At 40.0% G+C, this 20114-nt stretch overlaps 2 long non-coding RNA genes across 5 annotated transcripts in view; one reads left to right on the forward strand and one right to left on the reverse strand.

The window, feature by feature from the left end:
* Nucleotides 1-20114, reverse strand: part of LOC105470115 (uncharacterized) — a 315208-nt gene that overhangs the window by 230740 nt on the left and 64354 nt on the right. The gene's annotated exons all lie outside the window — the stretch shown is intronic.
* Nucleotides 6071-18383, forward strand: LOC105470114 (uncharacterized). The gene is made up of 3 exons (XR_980291.2): nucleotides 6071-6147; nucleotides 17991-18125; nucleotides 18324-18383. It is a non-coding gene; the product is annotated as an uncharacterized lncRNA (long non-coding RNA).

Raw genomic sequence — 20114 nt, forward strand, 5'->3', positions numbered from 1 at the left:
GAACACATTCCCATACCCTATCAGAAAGGGAGACACCTACAAAAGGCTGTCAGCCCCACCCACTGTGAGGACCCCATCCAGGGAACTTACAAAAATCAACCTTCAGATCCAGCATTGCCCTGAGTCACCACTGGTTTTCAATCCACCATTGGGTGGACTAAAGCCAACACAAAATTTAGAAGGGTGAGGCCAAGGTGAATCTCCTTTATGACTACTATAGAGAGAAGGCTGCTCAAGTCATAAATATCTTCATCTAAGTCAGATAGGAAAATCATCAGTAGCAGAAATACTAAACTGGGTTTGGAAGGTTTGCAAGGGGGGCAGTAAAACCAGCATTCATGAAACTCACTATGAGCCATAGATTGTGCCGGTCCTTCCCATGGCTATATTATTTAATGTTTATTCTATAGGTTTGTTATTTAACCCTGCGTGAGAGACTGGATCAGTGTATACCATTAGAAAAGTACAAAAAAGAACAGATTTCATCAACGGTAGGCTAACCCCAAGGCCTGCTCAGAATATGCCAACCCAATAAACATTCTGGCACAGTGAAATCATGTGCCAAAATCCCCTCTCTCTGGGTTGTAAGGATTCTCCATTAGCCTTTTTGGGGGTGAGCAAACTAAATACAGGAAGTCAGAGCATGCCCAGAGTCAAGGAAGTACTAACACCATCAAATTGAGGAACCAGACTTCCTAGATGAAATTACAACAATTGCTTACATTCGCATTGCAAAATTTTATTCATTCAATAAATATTTACTGAGCTGGACAGAAAAGACAGCAAGACATTCTCCCACTCCTCCCAGAGCTAACAGCTTGATGTGAAATGTCACACACAAACAAGGGACAACTGCAATGTTGTGCATAGAGGAAGGAGAGGCCGATGGGAAGGAACCCTGGAGAGTGCCCAACCCAGACTTCCCAGGGGGCTCCTGTGAACTTCCAAGAACCTTTCTAGCAGCAGGCATCATTGTCAATTTTACCGATGAGGAAACCAATAAGTAGAGAGGCTACGTGCCTTGCCCAAGTCAAATACATACATTTAGAAGGGGAATCCTGATCATATTACACCATACAGCATCTAGGCATGAAATTTTTTATCCCTAAAGCAATAATTTATTGAACAGGACACAGAAGACTGGAGAGGGCTGGAGTTTTCAAAAGTCCCTAACTTAATCTCAGGGACTAGTTTTAGAACTGAAAGAATTTGATTCAACAATTTTAAGTCTCCGTTTTAGTCTTACCTTTTAGCCCCACAAAATTATGAGTCTGGAGCAAATTCCCTTTGGAGAAACCACTAGGGACTCTACCTCCGTACCCAAGGATCTTTTCTATTCATAGAAACTACAACTGACCCTTAACATTCACGAAGACTGACATCATGAGAAATTTTGAATGCTCATATTTTCAAATGCCTCTGCAGCAAAAAACTCTTTATAAAATGCAGTCTTTTATTCCCTGCTTTATTTAAGAAACATTTTATTGCAAGCCTGCTACATAAGCCAGGCAATAAAATATAATCAAACAATTTAAGTGACCTCTTTGGAGCAGAAAACAAGACAGCTGGGTTGAGATTAAATACCAAGTAGTCAGCTGGGTTCATTCACCAGGGAAGTGACTCATCTCAGTGTATCAGCATCACTACACGTGCATTCAAATCCCTGGTTGAGCAAAATTATAAGTACTACAGTTCATGGATTTTAGGTCATTGGCATGTAATTGAGACCACAGTGTTAAATCTATAAATGTCACAAGTTTGTACACTCAGTGCTGAAGGCTTGAATTCTAGTGCTATATAGCTGTGTGGCACTGGATTGATCACTTAACCTCTCTGTGCTTTGGTTTACCCATCAGAAAGACTAGAGTTGAAGTAGATGATCTCTAAGATTTCTCCTGGCTCTAAATACTGACTCGACTTTGTATAAATGCAGATTTGAAGTTGTGAATTTTAATCTTAATCACAACTTGCAATCTTTTAATCTTGTTAAAGTAATATACACATTATCACCTCAACTCATTTTCATAAAAATATATTTCTTTATTTTCAGGAAATAGCCTGTTAAACTTTGTCGCTATTATACAATTATAAAATCTAGAAAGCAAGTGCTTATGATTGTATATAATAGGGCAGCAACAGCTGCAGCAGCCATAGCCAATTGAGCAAATAAACACCACTCTTTCTATAAAACCGAGTAGCCAAAATATATATTTTTAGAATCAAACTGTACTAGGGCTTCATGGAGTGCAAGTTGCTTGATTCTTCAATCTATAGAAACTTAAAAACTAGTTTAAAATATCCTGGCCTTTTGACCATGGTATAATCATATATCTTTCTTACTACTTATAATTGCTTTTAAGTGTGTGAGTGAAATCTAATTCTAGATCATCACTTTCCAAAGTAGTCCCATGATTACTGTTGCAGGTTTGCTACTAACTGCTCTATGGTACCTTTCCCAAACTTGCATAGTGGTGGTGATAAAACTGCTGCTAATGATTAATATTCACTGGCTGCTCACAATATGTCTACAAAACCATATGTGCAGCGCAAGCCTTCCAGCATCATGGACTCAGAGACAGTATGTTTTACATAGCAGGACAGTCAACTACAAATGCTGCGATCACATTCAAAGGTTACTGTAAAGCGTTGGTGGAAAATCGGGCTTTCTGTGAACTAGATGCAGCTCACAGATGTGGGCTTTGCAATTTTTTTTTTTTTTTTTTTACTTCATTGCCAACATTTACAAAATGAGATATGAAACATTTTTTAAAATCTGGATTTGAATCATAAGATATGGCAACAATAACACCATGATTTTACATGCTAACAATTGACCAGAAATGGCTAGCCCCTTAGATGGGCTTCCTCAGCTCCTCACTTTAAAACTTTAACTATTATTAGATGCCTCCTATAAGGGGAATCATCATGCACTATTTGTCCTTCTGTTGGCTTATTTCACTCAGCATAATGTCCTCACAGCTCATTCATGATGTCTACTATAAAAGAATTTTCTTCTTTTTTAAGGCTGAATAGTGTTCCATTGTACACGTATAGGCCACATTTTCTTTATCCCTTTATTTGTTGGTGAACACATTATCATTATTGTGAATAGTGCAGCAATGAACATAGGAGTGCTAATCTCTCTTCAAGATGCTGCTTTTGATTCTTTTGAATAAACACCCAAAACTGGGATTAGCTGAATTATATGGTAGTTTTATCTTTAATTTTATTAGGAATCTCCATACTGTTTTCCATAGAAGCTGCACCATTTTGCATTCCCACAAACAATGTAAAAACGGTTTTAAAATAATCTTTTAGGAAGAAATATGAACATCGTGGCCTATGTTAACTCAGAGGAGTGTTCTCTTCACACGTGGTTTATAGCTTATGCCTGGCACAGAGGAGGCTTGCAGAAATGTTTGCTGGACCAAACTGAACAGATTACAATACAGAAGAGGGAAATTAGATGCCCATTTCATGATCTTCAGAAACAAAGTTGGAAATCAGCAATTTCTGATCAGATTGCAACCATGGGTATGGGATCCTTGGCTGCACTGGCAGCAAAGGAGTGGTAGTGTCTCGTTGCCCTTTCCCCCTATCTGACAAGCTTGCACTAAAGGGCCTGCATACCACACCCAGGACAGAATACTCTTATTAAACTAATGGCTGCCCCCAATCCATCCAGAGTTCTCCAATCAACACCAATTTCAGAACCATGTTGGTGGTGATAGGAGCCAAGGAGTTTGAGACTGTATTTATCATCTGCTTCCTACAGCAAGTAGCACCTGCCATATCATGGAAAACTCAGGGAAGTGTCACGAGCACTGTTCCCTCAGCTACTGAGGCAGTCCACTTGATCCCCAAATTCTACAGGCTTGTAGCCTTCATGGGCGCACACAGCCTCGTGCAAGCAAGCATGAGTGTAACGCACACACATGTTGACACACGCTGAGGTGGTACGCTTGCAAGAGTGAAGCAACTGCACAGAGACAGGCCACACAGATGCTCTGCTCATGTCTTTCCAGCCAAGAAGTTTCGAGAAAAGGGTAACACATTACATACTAAGCCAGAAATTTAGGCCTCAGGAAAATCTCTGTATTTGCAAGCAACATTGAATAAAGGCACATCTCTCTGGGGTTCTATCTCCTCATCTGTAAAAAGACAGGACCAGAGGTTCTCAAATATTTTAGTGGAAAGCAATGGCAGAATGCTTTTTCCCTAAGGAAATCCTACTCAGAACCACAATATATAAAACAAATGCTGACCTGTTCTTGCTGAGAGGGGCTGAGCCTTCCTTCCTGTCCCCTTCCCTAACCCCCACACCACGGGGAAAGTCTGAAACTCACTGCACTAAATGAGCTCAAAGGCTTCTTCTGGACCCAGCTTTCTGCAAATTTGTAAGCTCAACTTGTTCGTGTATATTTGTAGCTCATGCTATATAGAATATGATATGGCTAAACAGTAACTAACGCCTTTTGGCTGCTACAGTCAGGTGTTGGCCGGAGGCTTCTTGTGGCTGTTCACAGAAAATGGTAGAGCTTTCAGTCTTTTGCTCAACAGAGGACAGGTTTCAGCTCAGTTACCCTAGGCAGGGATCATAAACCTTCCCACCAACAGAGCATGGAAAGAAAGAACTCAGAGAGCCGGATCCCCAGTTGCAGAGCACAAGGAGATGGGACTAAAGAGCAGGGCCCAGGATGGGCCACATGAGGAGACAGATGTCACCTAAAACATCAAGCCATTTCTGTCTTTATCTATGTTACTCACATTCACCTATTTTCTGTGAAAACAAAGACAATGTAAGGGGAGTTCATAGCATAATCTTGGAATTCAATAAATGGTATTTCAATCTGAATCTCCTACCTTAAAGTCTGCAGAGAAGTGGCATGCTTTCATTTTCAGATGAAAACCTAAAAATGTTACTATCTGCTTACTTGACCTTGCAGAGAATCAAAGGTCAGCTAAATATACCACATTAACGTAAAAGCCCCAATAATTTTTTTCTACAAATGGAAAAAAATTACTCTTAGACTATCATTGAATACTCCCTTCTGACAATAGCTTCAACATGAAAACAAGGGGTAGCTGAATGAATTCTTTTTGAGAACACATTTGAGTAGAGACTTTTCAACATAAAACCATCTTCAAGTCAAAAATGGATTCTGCATAAAATATTCATTCTGCATTCTGAAATGTATTATAAATGCAAAGTGGAATATTTTAAATAATTGTATTTCAGATATTCCCTTTTATACTCAGATACACTTTTTTTTGTTTTTTTTTTTTTGAGAACGTATTTAATCAGTAGAAAACTAAAATGTGAATTTCTAAAGGTAAAAATGTTCAAATGTGATTTTTGCTATCATTTGAAACATGCTTTGTTTAAGCTCTCAAAATGAAGCAAAATGTAAACTGTACTGTATATTTCAGTAGACTAATAATCAAAATTTAACTGCAAATATTGTAATTAAAGTAACAAGAGATTCTCCCATCTAGAAATTGCACCGACTTCTTTACTTTACTGCTCTGCTTATCTGCTTAATAAAAATTATTATTCACTCACTTTGAAAAATGCTGTACTGTAAAAGAATAACAAATAGAGGATATCATTAATGACTAAAAGAAAATAGAGAAATTTCGAAGATGCTCCCTGACTTTGAAGTATAATTGCAAAGGCCTAAAAAGTAATAACAATAGTTTTATGAATACTCCCAGGCAGTTATTTCTCTTTTCCTCTAATTTAATTCAATCACTCCTTTTACCTCCTCTCAAACTTATTTAACTTTCAAAAAGTTGCCCTGAGATAGGTTCCAGTGCTCAGATTTACAAGATTATGGATTTGTTGAACACCCCTAGGCACGTGGAATTTGGAGATTGTTGGCACAACCAACAGACTAGAGGCACCATGCCAGTTCTCCGCCCTGCTGCCTGCTAGATCCACCTTTCCAGCCTCAGTTGCCAATAACAGCATTAAACTTCCCTGCTAATGGCCCCTGCCATTTAAGGAAACTTTCAAACTCACAAGAATAGTATTATGGGACATCTTATCCAGGAACAATTGTTCTGCTATCTCCAGTTCACCTGGATGGAAAGCAGCACATGTGTCCCGCAGAAATGATGACCAGTCCAGAGCAATACCAGGAACAGGTGGGTTAATGGCACTTAGTTGAACTTAATGCTGTGAATTAATTCCTTCCAACTGGTCATTTATCCTCAGGAAATGTCCTGATTCTCAATCACTGTTTTCTAAATCTTGGAACAGATTATCTCTCTTAGAATCTTGGAGCTGTCAATGCATGGAGGTCTTTACGCAGTTGTTTGGGAGACATTGCCCAAATTTTCCAGATCTGGGAAAACTCTGTTTTCTCCTCCAGTCTTGCTGGCACCAATGGAGATTCACGCAAATCTCATCAGTTACATTTGATAACTCCAGAAGAATACATGCCCCATCTAATAGTTGTTTCTGGGTTTTTTGCCAATGTGATTGCTCACATAGATATTATTCTCAACAATTTGTATAGCTTTTCTTATTCAGGACACATAATGTAAGGAGATTTTCCTTCTCGCAGGATAATGTTAAAGAAATGTATGAATCCTTACCCCTTCTAATGACTGACTTACAAAAATCCATTAGAGGGGACGTGTAAGCCTAAGAAAAAAATTAAGGAAAATGTAATAAAGAACAAGTTAAGACTTTCCCAAGATGTCCGAAAACAAATAAAACTATGTTTCATGCCAGAAAACTTGACAGCTGCTACTCTGTAATTTTTTAAATATTTACTATAAACAGCATTAAGAATAGACTTCTTTTTCCTCTAAAAGCACTTTGTGTTTTTGGTAAATGTCATTAGCACCAATCAGCAGGTTCACTTGACAGTGTGGTTTACGTGCTATGAGGTTAGGGTTTGAGAATATGGAGAAGATGGATTTCTAGCAAACCAAAAATTGTTCAGAAAATATGACCATCACATCATTCCTGAAGCCCACTCCATTAAGAAGCGTCATTGAAGTACCTCCTCACTACTACTTCCTAGTGAAACTTCACTAATGTATTCTCATTGGGTTAGATTTGTCTTTTTTGATATAACTTATCTTGCCCAGATCTAGAAAATAAACTATGACCATGTTTCATATAAATCCCTTGATTTTTATTTCTATGCACATTTATTTGCATGTCAGAGAGGCATTCGTTATTTGCCTTATTTGCTAAATGCTTCGTCATCATGATTACTACCTTTGCCCCAAAAGGAAGCAGCAGATAGTCTCCCCAACTCTCTCCTAAACTCATGCAGAGAAAGAACAGCTTTCCCTGAAAAGCCAGTTTACAGGATTGCCAGGAAAAACTAGAGAGTAGTCCGAAGAGTCCAAACTTGAAGCCCCACAACACGATCATCCTTATCCAATGACACCTTGATTAGAATTCCCAAGCATAGCTGTGTAGCCCTTTCACAGAATAAGAATGCCTGCGAGGAGAGAAAGCCCAGGGAAAAGCTGTCAGTGAATGGCAGGGCATCTTCCTTGAGCCCTAGAACAGACCCAATGCTGAGGAGCTGCTTTGGTCTTGGGCCAGCTGACTCTGCCACAGAACATGCTGGGGCTGACTGTCGCCTGCACGCCTGCAAGGAGAGAGAATGTTCTGTCCACTGAGTGCATTTTTGGAGACACTGTAGCCAAGAGGTAAAGTGTCAAAATACCTTCCTAAAATAGATAGTGCGCCTGCCAGGGATAAATGCATACAAACCAAGGCTAAGGCACCGTGGCTGTAGACAGTTGTTGGAAGCATCTGCTCGTATCTGAAAGAGGAATGAATATCAATCCAGAAGGGTGTGAGTGTTCTGGTGAGTCAACCTATGACAGGAGCGTTCAAGTTAATTATAGTTATCAGAGATTATTCTGTATTAGCACAGCAGCAAACCTGTTAGCCTGGTCTTTAGCACTTCTATTAACGGGCAAAGTAGTCCCTTTATGTATCATGGTTGTTCCAACACATTGAAGCTTGCCAAAAATTTTTTTTTTTAAGTCCATAAAGCTGACTGATTTTTGATATCTGTGTCTAAAGCTTCAACAAAGCCTCTGCTAATGAGAAAAGATTATGTTCAAAGTTACAATTTGAAAACCCAAAGAGAAGATATCCTACCATTTAAAAGATTCAGTGAAAATCTTTTCACCCCGTTATCACACAACTATCACAGCCTGAAATAGAATGCTGAACCCCGAATTCATGGCAAAGATTGCCATCATGATTTTAAAATACAGATAGAAACTATATGTTAGAATGTGAAAACACAAGAGCTTTCAAAGTCAAGTTGCTGCCTCTGACAGTGACTCAAAAAGACAGTTTGTAGAAGTCTAGATTCACTTTCATTAAAAAGTAATCATGGTTAGAAGGGTGCATAGGACTCAGCTACTGCAGCCTCCTGTCCTCCACCCTCCACCCCCAAACCTTACTTTGAGGAAATAAGACTTAAAGAGCCAGGAGATTTGGCACTGTCACACAGCTAGTCAAGGCCAAAGCAAAAAGCAGAATCCACTGACTTCCGGCCTACTGTGCTGATCAACCTTCAAACATTAGAGATGATGCTGATATTGTTCTAGCTTTTACTGAGAACTTCTTCCACATAAAACTATTCTGTAAAACATTTCACAGGCCCAGTTCTAATCCTTTTTCAACAGTGAACCAATTAACAGTTTTCATGTGTCTAGCATGGATACCTGGTTATTATATACAGCTTGCCTGAAAAGAACATGGAACACTGATGCCAAAATACTTCTTCACACAAAAATCCAAGATGAAGGTGAGGCATAAAGCCACTCTTTGAATATACAACTTCTCACCATTTTTTCAGATTTAAGTTTTTAAAAATAAAAGGAATTTCAAACAGTGCAGCCACATGGCAGGTATTGAAACCATGGTGGTATAGACCTGAAAATCTAGGGTTGGCGGATAGAGAATGAACCTCGTTTTTGTTTTTCTCCCAAACCCAGTGCAGCTCAGCCCCAAATCACAGAGAATGAGGCCATATCCCACTAACCCCAAGACAAATCAATCCCGAGGGTGAAGGGAATGCTGCCAGGTCTTCCCCTGACATGTCATCCAATCCAAGCCATGGACTAGCCCAAGCAGAACAGGTCAAACATTCCAAAAGTAGATTTGCCAAAAACAGGGTAAGGCTCGATTTTAGCCACAGCTGAAGAGCAACATGGAGATGTGAAGCCGGTATTCACCCAGTATTCACTGCCATCTGATGCCATCATTGCTGTGATAGAGCAATATGATATTGACTGGTACCATTGTGGCACCAGCGTGGACTCAGCATGAATGTGAACATGGAAAGGCTGCACTGGGCAAAACTGAAGTTTGCTTTGTTTCTCTATCCTTCCTGCATTTCAAGGAGCCTCTTTCCTTCCTGAAGGGATCACAATCCCTGGGAGTCTCCATCTTCATTTCCACCCTGGCTTTTCAGAGTCCCTGCTAAGGCTTTGCTCCCGAGCCTGTCACAGGCTCTGAACCTGGCCAGGCATCCTCCTTAGCATCCCAGCTTAGCTGCTCTGTGTCCTGCTTGCTGCAACCCCCCGTCTATGGAAAGATGATGACAGATAACACGTACCAGCCTATTAATGATTGAAGGTGATTTAATGCTGGGTTGACAGCATTCTAAAGATAGAAAAAAAGTGGCAAATTATCCTGTGACATGACCAGGTACTTGCCAATAACTGTCAACCCTCATAAATCAGAATGGGGAAAGAGAGCATAGCAATTCTGTAGCAAGTGTCCCACAAGTCAAGAAGACAAGGTCACACAAATCAGGAACCAGGCCAGGAAAAAAAAAAAAAAAAAAAAAAAAAAAAAGAGCTATGGCAGGAATGAGGGAGGTGAGTTATTTCAAGCTTTACTCTGTCTATGTCTAAGACCATTGCACAGGCATTAACTCCTTTTAGTAGGGAAGCAGAAGGGCAGGGAGTCCAAGATTCAGAACCAGACCTCGTGGTGTGAATCTGGTCCTACCACTTACCAGTTTAGTGGCCGTGGCCCAGTTGCTTAACCTTTTTAAATCCCACTTTCCCCATCTGTATTTCATAGGATTATTTTGAAGATCATATGAACTAATGAATGTTAAGGTGCTTTGCATGAACCTTGAATAGGGTAGGTGCTCAATAGGGTTAAATCATTACTATTACTCTTTTTAATATTAACCATCCTTATCATAGCAAGGCTGTGTACTTACTATTTTGTCATGCTTCCTCTGCAGTCAGCAGCACAGCCTTGTATCACCAAAGGTGGAAATCTTGTGGTGTCAAAGACTGCAGGCTTTGCCACCACACAGAGCCAAATTTAATTGCCCACTCTGCCACTTATTGTGTGTCCCTGAACAAATCACCTGACCTCTCTGAGCTTCCTCAGTTTCCTCATCTGAAAATAGAAGTAATAATATCCATTTCCTAGGTTTCCTGCAAAGATTGAATAAAGTATGCAAAATGTTTAACACACAGTCTGGTACACAGGAAGTGTTCAATAAATAATAGCTGGTGGTGTTAGTAGTAGAGGTAGTATTCCACCAAAGGCATGTGTGCCTCAAATGACTCACAGTCTGCCCCAGTTCTAGTCATGACCCAAAGGCCTCCATCCATCACTTCTCATCAGATGGCACCTCATAAGTGACTTTGCCTAACCTTCACCCTTTGAAGTCAGTCTCTCCACACATTATTTTGTTTATTTACTTCAGTGCAATTGTCACAATCTATAATTAACTTGGGGCTTTGGGTTTACTTATTTTCTTTTTCTCCTCACTGAAGGGTAAACCCCATGAGAGGAAAGGGACCCTTATCTGTCTTGTTCATCATAGAAAAGAATCTGGCTAATGGAAGGTATTCATAAAATATCTGAGGAATATAAAAGGAAAACAAAGAGAAGATGCTGATGGAAAAAGGAACTATTTCCAGTCTCTTACATTATATAATTAGGCTGTATGATCCACAAGGGAACTGTGTCTATCTCTCTAGTTCCCTATTGTATTAGTCCCTTCTCATGCTACTAAAGATATACCCAAAACTGGGTAATTTATGAAGGAAAGAGGTTTAATTGGCTCACAGTTCAGCGTGGCTGAGGAGGCCTCAGGAAAATTACAATCATGGCAGAAGGGGAAGCAAACAAGTCCTTCATCAAGTGGCAGCAGCAAGAGGAAGTGCCAGCAAAAGGGAGAAAAGACCCTTATAAAACCTTCAGCTCTCGTGAGAACTCACTGTCACAAGAACAGCATGAGGGTAACTGCCCCCATGATTAGATTACCTCCCACTAGTTCCCTCCCATGACATGTGGCAATTATGGGAACTATTCAAGATGAGACTTGGGTGGGGACACTGCCAAACCATATGGCCCATCATATACCTACATTGGGCAGAGTAAACTCATAGTTAATGTATGTTAAGTGAATGTATGCATGAATTCTACTCATAGGCCTAGCCATGCTGGCCTGTGTGAGCTTCGAGATACTCTGCTGAAGGTATTCATGGGGAAACAGTGGGAGGCTGTTCAGGCCAATCATCAAGTATCTGCCTCATGCATATAAGCCTGTGTTTCTCAAAGTTTAGTGTGCATAGGAATCACCTGTGGACACTGTGAAACTCTTCATGGTTCTCACCACAGCCAATACTGGATTATAAGCAACATGGGTAGGGGCTAAGAATCTGCATTTTTGTTGTGCTGTTCCAGATGTTTCTGATTAGGATGTTGAGGACTACACATTGAGAAATGCTCTTTGAAGTGTCCATTTCCTGAGATGGCATTTAAGACTTACTCTCTTCTTGCGTAGTGAGATGAGACAATCTCGTTGGGCAGATAAGACAGTAAACCCTTACAAAACAGTGCAAGGCATATTCAAGGGTTAAAATGACATAGGAATGCAAGAGTACTTTGGGAATGCACACAAGGAGAAGTCTAGATGGGTTCTGGGGCTACAGTTCACTCTTTAGCTTGAAAATAAGAGGAGAAAGGCCATTCCCCTACTGGACCAGAAAACTAGAACTAAAAGAGCATCCCCTGTATATCACGCCACTTGACTGAGCAGTGAGTTACCTACCAGTACTATTGATATTCTCAACATCTCAGAAAAAATTATATCCTGGTATGGATTTTGTAAGACAGCACAGGGGTAAAGATTCTGTAAATCTCAAGGAGAGGCAAACATTTTTAGGAGCCCACTGAGGTCATGGTGAGCCTTACTTTCCACCCAGGATCTTTTGTTAGACCATTGTGGTCAGCTCTAAAGAATAACTTCATGGATGAGACACACAGTTTAAAGGGGTTTTGAGTAGAATGGGGCATAAAAAAGTAGTGGATGAAGAATAAGGAAGCTGTAGTCCCTGTTTGTCACAAGCTTTGTGACCTTGGGCAAGTCCCTAATGTATATGATTTTCATGATTATGCATTGAGTGGACACCTAGGGTAAGTACTTTTCTGCATGCAAAAAAAAAAAAATGCATTCAATAAAAAGAAAAGGGGAAAAAATGGAAAAGAAAAAAATGTATCCTGATTTCAGAAGTTTGAGCTCTTCCCATGGCATGACCCACCCAACGGAGGCACAGCTAATGGTGTTTCCGGAGAAACTTGTTGATGACATTCTTTAAAAACCTAAATGAGAATGCAAAACAACTTTGAAAATTCCATTTCTTTTTTTTTAAGCTTGCTTTCAAGGGCTGGATGAATGTGGGAGACAGGGAATCAGATGGATACTTAAGAATTACATAAAGAGAAGATGACAGATTTGAGGGGGAGAAGTTAACAAGTTCTTACTTCATTAGAAGAAAAACTGTCAGTTCAATTAGTATTTATTTCATTTCTGCAGGAGGTAGTACACCGCCATATGTAATCAAAATACTGAAGAGGATTTATTTCATGCATTAAATAAATTCAAGCTAATTAGCAATCATGTTCACTTCCTTCCAAAACTGTACCATACTATGGCTCATAACAAAATATGTCATATTCCACAATTGGAAAGTCCCTTAGCTCCAAGAATTCTGTTACCACCCAAACTCAACACTTTTACTTACAGGAAAAATTATTTTAAAATTATATTTAAAATGTGTTCTCTGTGTCTAATCATTTTACTTCATTGTGCACACCCACTTAAAATCCGAATCATGACTAGGATGAGGGTGGTCTTTCTCACTCTGTAGTTTTTTAGTAGGTTATTTCAAAGATATTTACGCTGTGTAAAATAAAAAGGAAATAGACAATGTTGACAGTTTGCCTGGTCAATGTGAAATGTTGGCATAATTCCACTCTCGGCTCTGCAGGATTCTAAAAAGATGAGCTCATGTATTTAGTGTAGGATTTAACCTTCACTTCTGTCCCCTCAGGGATTCTTCCATTCATGGAGTTCCTTCTGAAATCAGGACAGAAGATGAGTTTGGGCAACAATACCTAAGAATGTATGTGGGTGAAGTGGGTGGTATTGAATAATCAGCTTGTTAGGTATTCTCAGGCTTGTACAAAAGCTGGTTAGGTCTGGCTTGAGGGAATATTAGGTTGAAACAGGTCAGTTTAGACAACTTCACGTAGTTGCTCTGTAACATAAAAATAATGTCCATCTCCTTGCTGGATGCTCAAAGGGTAGAGGGGAGACAAGTGAATTTGCTACTCTGTGTGTGATTCCAATCAACAAGGAAGAACTGGTGATATGGAAGCTACTAAAACCTTGGAAGAGATAGTGTTAGCCAAGTTGAACAAAAACAAAGAAAGGGAGAATAGATACATGTGTGTTCTCTTAGACTCTAGATAGAATATTTTAAAATCAGAGACAAGAGCCTATGGAAGATGCAACTATAAAAAGAAATACATCTCCAGAAAGTCTAAAAATTACAATCTCTACTAAAAAAAATTCCTGAGCGATCTTTAGGTAAAGAACTGAATTAAAGACAGTGATTGCACAGGCTGCTTGTTTATGAGTTTCAATTTTAGAAGAACTTGAACACAAGCAGTCCAACCAGCTCCACAGCCTGGCTCGGCAGCCTGGCTCGCGCTTGCCTAGCCAGAATGCCTCCTCCGTATCTTGCACCCTCACAACACAGCTAAGAGCTTTTACTTACCGAGCATTTACTATGAGTCAGGGCAAGTTGTTAACTGCTTTTAAATATCTTTTAATCCTCACCATGACTCTGCAAAGTAAGTACTGTTATCTCTAATCTAAAGATAAGACAACCGAGGTTCAGAAAGATTAGGCACATTGCCTTAAATCACGCACCTAATGAGCAGCAGAGCTGAAATTCCTATAAATAGGTTTATAGTGTATAAACAACTTGTAAGGATGATGTAATGAACAGACGGGAAGATGACATAATATTAAGAGAGGACAACAATAATAATGAAAATTAAGACTCCTTGGCTGCCTGCGATGGCTTACAACTTTAATCCCAGGACTTTGGGAGGCTGAAGCAGGAGGAATGCTCATGGGACCAGTTTGAGACCAGTTTGGGCAACATAGCAAGACCCCATCTCTACTAAAAATTTAAAACTTAGCCAGGTGTGGTGACCCATGCCTAAAGTCCCAACTGTTCAGGAGGCTGAAGTGGGAGGATCACTTGAACTCCAGAGTTTAAGACCACAGTGAGCCATGATCACACCATTGCACTACAGTCTGGGTGATAGAGTAAGACCCTGTCTCTAAAAAAACCAACCAAACAAAAACTTATCGTGCACTTAGTCTAAATATTTCATCTCTACAGTTATTTCTCCATGTATGTTTTCTCTATGTTCCCAATAACCCTATGCAGTAGGAAATTTTTTTTTTTGGAAACGGAGTCTTGCTTTGTCACCCAGGTTGGAGTACAGTGGTGCAATCTTGGCTCACTGCAAGCTCCTCACCCTGGGTTCATGCCATTCTCCTGCCTCAGCCTCCTGAGTAGGTGGGACTACAGGTGACCGCGACCATGCCCGGCTAGTTTTTTTTTTTTTTTTTTTTTTTTTTTTGTATTTTTAGTAGAGACGGGGTTTCACCATGTTCGCCAGAATGGTCTTGATCTCCTGACCTCGTGATCTGCCCGCCTTGGCCTCCCAAAGTGCTGGGATTACAGGCATGAGCCACCGCGCCCGGCCTGCAGTAGGAAATTGTATTACCCCATTTTGCACAGGGGAAGACAGATTAAATAACCTACCTAATGTTACACAGGCAGGATTTTGAGCCCATGTTCTTAAACAGTAGGTTATAATGCCTTGCAGAAAGAGGCAGTATTGGCTGATACCTCTTTAACTTCAATTAGTCATTCAACAAACATTTCTTAACCACCTGCTGGGAGCCCCGCACGTTTTTAAGCACTGGAGACACAACAGAGAGCAAAACGAACAATACAGACAACTGAAACACCCTGCTGCCATGGAACTTAAATTCTGGTGAGACAGTCAGATGAAAAACAAGATGGTATAAAATATAAAGTACATTAGATAGTGATAAGTAGTGCTAAGGAGAAAAAGCAGAGAAGGAAACAAAGTATGCATAGGAGAATGAAATTTTAGAGAAGTTATCTGCAAAATTCCTCACTAAAGCTTTTGAATAAACACCTCAAAGGAGTGAGGACTTGAGCCACATGGGTATCTGGACAAAGGACATTTTGAGCATGGGAATGGCAGGTGTAAATGTCCTGAGGCGAAAGCCTATCTGGTGAATTCAGGAAAGCAGTGTGACTAAAACAGAGGGAGGAAACGTGATGGAAGAGGAGGTCAGAGAGTAACTTTGGATAGAAGTAACAGGGAGCCAGATCATGTAAGGCTTTGTAAGTCATGCATAGGGCATTGGCTTTTATCTGAGCAATCTGGAAAAGCATTGCAGTATTATGAGTAGAGAAATAACATGATATGGCCTGTTTTGGAAAGATTACCTTGGCTGCTGTGTGGAAAACAGAAAACAGAGCAAAGGTGAAAGCAGGGAGACCAGTTAGGAGGATATTACAAGTATCCAATGAGAGATGATGGTGGTTCACCTAAGATGGTAGCCATGGAGGAGATGAGTGACTTGATTCGGGACATATCTTAAAGCTAGAGTCAATAGGATTTGTTGATAGTGTGAGACAAAAGATGAATTAACTCCAAGATTTGGGGCTAATCAACTAAAAGAATGGAATTGCCATTTTAGAGATAAAGAAGACCATGGGAGTAGCACTTTCTTTGAAAGGAGAGATGGATATCAGTTGTTCAGTTTGATCTTGTTCAATTTGTGATGCCCATTTGATATCCAAGTAAAAATTCTGATTAGGCAATGGGGATATGAAGTACAAGTCTGAAATTCTATGGAGTGTCCAGCATGAAGATAGATATAAATTTGGGAATTATCAACATGAAAATGTTACTTGAAGCCATGAGACTGGATAAGATCATTTAGGGAGAAACAGAAAGAGAAGACTAAGAACGAACGCTGGGGTGTTCCAATATTTAGAGGTTAGAGTTAAGGAAGAACCAGTAGAAGAGGTTAGAGTTAAGGAAGAACCAGTAGAAGAGAAATCACTTTGAAAAAAGGTTAATGGAAACCAGAAGACTGTGGTGTCCATGAAGCTAAATGGAAAAATATTCCAAGGAAGAGAGACCAACCTACTATGTTAAATGCCTCTAATAGGCCAAGGAGAGGAAGATTGATAATTTGATCACTGTATTTGAGAATGTGGTTGTCACTGGTGACCTTAACAAGAGCAGTAGAGTGGAGAGGTGAAAGACTGACCACAGTCATGGAGCCCTCAAGTGCAGACAATACATTTGAGAAATTTTTCTATGAAAGAAAATAGAAAAACAGAGCAACTGAAGAGGGAAATAAGGTCTAAAGAGACCTATGTTGAAGAGGAAGGAAATAATGCCTAGATTCTGGTAGGAATGATCCAATGTAAAGACATTATTTGGTGATAAAAAGGAGAAGAGAGAATTCTGGCAGCAGTACCCTTGAGTAGGCAAAAGCAACGAGATCCAGTGCCCAAGTAGAGGAACACAAGCCAAAGAGAAGGCAGAGCATGTGGACAGACATGTACATGGGTGATTAGGTGTGCTGAGAAGAACTTGTGGAGGTTTTCTTGTCATAGCTCCAATTTCCTTGGTGGATTGGGAAGCAAGGTCATCAGTTGAAACTCAGTGAGGGAGGAGATGCTAAAGGTCTGAAGAGAAGAAAGAGGAAATTAAATCATAATATGCAAAGGAAATACAGTCGAACTGATGGGAGGAATCATGGTTCACTTGAGGTTAATGATCCTGAATTCGAAGAGTGAACGGGCAGCACAGTTGTTTTTTTTTTTTAAGCTGTGTCTGAAAGGGGTAAAAGAGGGCCAAAATCTAGTCTGTGTCTCATGCTCAGAGAAGACACCTTTTCTTAATTCATCCACCCAGAGGGGTTGCCTCTGCTGTTTGACTAGTGGAGACACTAGACTGAACATCCTGGGTGTGTTGAAAGATTGTTGGAGCTAGGCTGCTGCAAAAAGTGGGCTATTAAGATGAAAAACATGATCTAGGAGCTGAATGTTTGAAATTAAGTTTCTGGCAAGGTTCAAGTTAAGAGTAAGCACAAGATCTACTGGTGTAAGACCATGTGAAAATTTTCAGAACCAAAATGGAGTTACTAGTGTTTAAAAGAAAAAAATCTCTTTTGCTCCCTCTCTCACCATGTGATGCCCTGGCTCCTGCCTTCACCTTCCACCATGATTGTAAGCTCCCTGAGGCCTTGCCAGAAATTGAGCAGATGCCCTTCTGTACAGTCTACAGACACCCTCTGGAGGAAAAATCAGCTGAAAAATTTGAGAGGCCTAATTTGTGGCTGCATCACCCATATTAATTCATCCTTATGGAAAGATTGTGCAGGCACTGCTCTAACAGTTGGGATTTGGTTTTCAAGGAGCCAATTGTGGGCAAAGAAATACCAATCAAATGTCAACTAATGGCAAATGAATTAAGTCTAAGATTCCTGAACGTGCTTGACATTTCCTAAACTATACATTTTGGTTCTCTGTGATCTGTGGTGCAGGGATATACAGTTGTTTCATGAAAGGCTGTGTGGCTTCTCTTTTGTGACCACCAGTCAGCATCCCAAGGAGGCGGCCCTGCTGACAGATGCCAAGTGTGAACCATAAGGAGCAAAGACAGATGATTTGTCTGAAACGTAAGCATACCCAGCCTTAGATCTTTCCATTCAAAGTTTAGAGTCCAAAAGCCTGGCTCACTAAGGCACGGAACCAAAGAAAGTAAAGACAGCAAGTGTGGATATTTTCTATGAAGTTTTATCCCTTGCCCTTCTTTCCTCCTCACTGAACACCTTAGCCTTAAGGAACTATTTTCAATTTCCCAAAACATGTTCTAGGACTCTGTGTCGGGGACGCATGTTTTTGTGAAGTTATGCACTGCATGAAGACAGGGGTTTAAGTGGATCTGCAAAACAGCTGCTGTTACTCTGCTGCACAAACTGATCCTTTAAATATGACAGAAAATTTAATGAAGAATCCAGGTGTGGTACAGAATGTAATCCACATGTAAAATAAAAATAGAGCTTATTTAAAATAAAAAAGATAAAATTAAAAATGTATTTTATTGTTCAACGCAATTTATATATTTTTAAATATGCAATTCATAATTAGATTAATGTAGACTAATATGCAATTTCATTCCATGCTGTAATATATTCTATGCATTGTGCATACCTTTAAATGCATTGTCAATATTTCTGAATGTCAACAAAATTATAATTTTGAAATTTGAAAAGATGGCTATTGTTTGGAAAATCAGCAAAGTAGAAAAAAATGAGTTAAGAGGCTTTGTTTCCACTGGAATTAACAGCAACCTGTGCACTCAACATCCTTATCTAATGACAGCTTTTCCAAAGTCTTGCCAAATGTATATAAAGGCTGAATATGGAAACATATAAAGATTGCATGTAGGTTTAAATATTTAAAACATAAATCTCTATTTACCATGTTGTGTTATAAACAACCACACATTAATAAAAAATGCTCAATGTAAGAAAACAAATTTAAAGACCCTTACAGAGCCAGGGAAGGCCAAGAGTGAGGGTTCTCCTGGCTAGGATGCCTGACAGTAAAAACTATCATGAAAAACTGCAAAAACTACAACCTTGCACAAAGGCCATCGCAACCTCACACAAAAAGCAATACTTCTGCAAGGACATTGGCCCAGCAACTGCTTGTCCAACCTTGAACTGGTGTCACTGTTGTTATTGATCTTTGTAGCCAAGGATAATTATTTCAAAATGAGTATGTATTCCTCATTTTTTCCTTTAAAAACCTTTACCTGCAGTGGCACATGTCTGTAATTCCAGCTACTAAGGAGGCTGACATGACAGGATCACTTGAGCCCAGGAAGTCGAGGCCAGCCGGGACAACATAGTGAGACCCTGTCTCTAAAAATAAAAATAAAAAAATTAAAACATAAAAAATAAACCTTTGTCTTCCTTCACCTCCCTGGATATGCACATAGTTTATCATGGCACACATATTCACAAGGCAGTGCTCTATTTGCAAACAAACATATTTCTTAGAGAGCTCTGTTATTTAGGCTGACAACTACGAAAGAAAGTTACTAAGGTAAGACAGAGGACAAGATAACCAGAGGAGAAAAAGTCAAGAATCCTCTACATGTCTATTTAAATTACAAACAATTAAGAAAGAAATAATGATGAGGGAACGGCAGTGAGACACAAGCTAAAAGGTCAAGAAATCAGGCAGAGTGACCCAAGGCATCCTCACGGACTACAGCAAGGGAGCAGGGATATAGGGTGATCTAAATTGATAACATGAGATTTATAACAGATTTTAAGGAGGAGAGAGATAAAGGTCTAGAGGCAGAAGTGTTTGTTGGTTTGAGGGGTCTCACTCTGTTGCCCAGGCTGGAGTATAGTGGCACGATCATAGCTCATTGCAACCTCCACCTCCTGAGCTCAACTGATCCTCCCACCTCAGACTCTCAAGTAGCTGGGACTACAGGCACGCGCCACCACGTCCAGCTAATTTTTGTATTTTTAGTAGAGAAGTGGTTTCATTATGTTGCCCTGGCTGGCCTCCAACTCCTGGGCTCAAGAGATCCACCCACCTTCACCTCCCAAAGTGCTGGGATTACAGGTGTGAGCCACTGTGCTGGC

Source organism: Macaca nemestrina, chromosome 10 (assembly GCF_043159975.1).
Source record: "Macaca nemestrina isolate mMacNem1 chromosome 10, mMacNem.hap1, whole genome shotgun sequence".
Lineage (NCBI taxonomy): Eukaryota > Metazoa > Chordata > Mammalia > Primates > Cercopithecidae > Macaca > Macaca nemestrina.